We start from the raw sequence: 2,500 nt of genomic DNA, 5'->3' as shown, positions 1-2,500 counted from the left end.
TTCCCAGGAACTCTTTCCACTTCCTCTGTCGGGTATGCTTGATCAATCGCTTGAGGGCATTCCTTGCCACCTTGAACTCGTCCCTAAAAGAAGAATAGAGATCAGTATTGAATGCTCTTTGCGCTAATCGATCGCGGTGTTTGCACTCTTTGCGAAGTGCCTCGATCTCTAGCGTCCACCAAAATGCACTCTTGTTAGGAGTGTACCTCTTACGCTTAGTCATCGTCGCATTACACGCCGTGACAAGTATACGCATTAAGTCTTCGCTTGTTGTGACCTCGGTCTCAAAAGCGGCTTGCATCATAACTTCAAATATATCTTTGCTAAAATACTTGATGCTCCATCCCGTTATGGGTCGGGACAGGTTACGCACGCTTTGCGTCTCGAGATCTATTCGTATCGCACGATGATCCGAGTTCATATAACTAGATAACACCTCCCACTTAAATGATCTTGCTATGGTTCTGCTCGCAAAAGTAAGATCAACTACTGACGTACGCCCTGGTCCAACATAAGTTGGGGTGCTACCGTCGTTCAATAAAATTGCGTCAATCTGCGCAAAGGTTGATAAGACCAACTCACCTCTTCGTTTCTGGGTTTCTCCACGCTCGCCAAGTTGGTTGTTCCAACTTGCTGACCAAGCGTTGAAGTCCCCCCCGATAACGAATTTGTGGATACCGGTTACGGCCATTACCGTGTTATCCAACATGTTCTGGAACTCTTCCATACTAAATCTAGGTGGCGCGTAAACGCTAACCACTCGCATATCACCTATGTCAACTATCATTAAACCCTTCAGAGCCTTACTGACTACCTTAACTGGTAAGTCCGCGTTAACCACTACCGCTGCTGTGTTATCGTCATTGCGTAACACTTTGACGTTGGTTGTTGCCAGATACGGATCTGCAATCAACACTATTTCCGCAGATTCTTCCCTAATCGTTTGCCACATTAACTGAAATGCAGCATAACAATGATTCTGGTTATGTTGTAGCAACCTAACCATTATGATCTAATCGTTCGCCTACGGGGACACATGTAACTGCCCGTTGCGTGAGGGTTCTGTGACCTCGTACCGCAATCCAAACACTTAACAGAGTTGGTACAAGCTTGCTTCTTGTGTCCACTCAAACCGCATTTCCAGCACAGATTACTTCTGTCTGGTTCCCTACAATGGTAGCTCGTATGGCCTACCTTCCAACACTTATAGCATTTCTGCTCTTCCATAACCTCGCGGATATGGCATATCGACCAACCAACTTTCAGCTTTCCCAAATTCAGGAAGCTTTGAAAGTCTGGCAGCGATACGTTGATCCGTGCCCACTGCGTACCGGCCGCGCGGCCTTTCTTCATTTTGATACGATCTATTTCTATCTCGATGTTGAGCTGTGCTTTGACAGACTCCGCAACCTCCTCAGGGGTGGTAATTTCATCGAGATGCATGATCTCAATCATTTTAGAAGGAGCTAGCGTTCTCACTGACGCCTTGCCCTTCACCGCTTCCTTAACCTTTGGGGCAATTGCACTAGCAGAACTACCCTGCTTCAATTCTAGCAACATGCCTCCATTTTGGGCCCGTCGGACCTTAGAGATTGTCTCTCCAACCGATTTAAGAGCATCGGACTGCTTCATTTCCTTGAGCAATTTCGCCAGCTCCTCGGAAGTGCAGTCCGATATCAGCAGAGCCTCAGGCCGCTTCCTGGGCTTATTCTGCTTCTTCTTGCTCTTCTTCTTCTTCCTCTTATTAACTCTACCCTCATTAATATTCGGTCCGTTTCTCGGACTTGGAATATTTTCCACCGCTTCCCTAACAGGGGTCAACCTCGATGGTTGTTGTTGTTGTTGTTGCAATCTTTGCAACCCACTTGGACCAGGCTGTTGGTCATCAGCCACTGGTCTTCTGCCTTTTCGCGTTTGCGGCCCGAATCCATCGTTACCGTCAAACGACGTTTGCGTTTGACGGTCGAGGACCTGCTGCATGCGATTAACGGCTCTAAACCTTCGAAATTCGGACATTACCTCATCGAGGAAGTCCATCATAACCGTTACTAGCGTAAAATGGGAAGACTCATCATCGAGCTTGCTTATCCCAAAACGCATCGCCTCCATTCGATCTTGAAGATCCATGAACGCTTGGTCCGGATCTTTCTTGTCCACCCCCTTGGTCTTTTTGACCTTCTTAGTTTTAACGTTACTCATTCTATTGGGCTCAAACTCAGGCCCGCTATCCGCGTCTGTTTATGCAGTCTCCTATTTGGTTCCGTGGGTGGCTATGAAACAGGGAGCTCCACGCGAGGGTTGGCCCGCGCCCTTATGAGACGACGGGCTCAGTGCCGAACCGGAGCAAAGTGGGGCTGAACCCACCCACACCTGCATTTGCCATAGAGCGTATCGTATGGCGACAGTCTTGGAGCGCTACCTAAGACTTGCTAAGTTTTAATAGAGCGGTGACAGAATCCCCCTTAGCCCTCCCCCGTTTCAAGCAGGTTTCACCCTGCTT

At 48.2% G+C, this 2,500-nt stretch overlaps 1 pseudogene; it reads right to left on the bottom strand.

Moving 5' to 3' along the window:
- The window catches only part of LOC133394845 (large subunit ribosomal RNA), a 9,224-nt pseudogene that overhangs the window by 3,820 nt on the left and 2,904 nt on the right, over positions 1 to 2,500 (bottom strand).

This window comes from Anopheles gambiae (genome assembly GCF_943734735.2).
Source record: "Anopheles gambiae chromosome X unlocalized genomic scaffold, idAnoGambNW_F1_1 X_unloc_60, whole genome shotgun sequence".
Taxonomy (NCBI): Eukaryota; Metazoa; Arthropoda; class Insecta; order Diptera; family Culicidae; genus Anopheles; species Anopheles gambiae.
The sequence above is the reverse complement of the archived record's forward strand: the minus strand, read 5'-3'. Positions and strand labels throughout refer to the sequence as shown.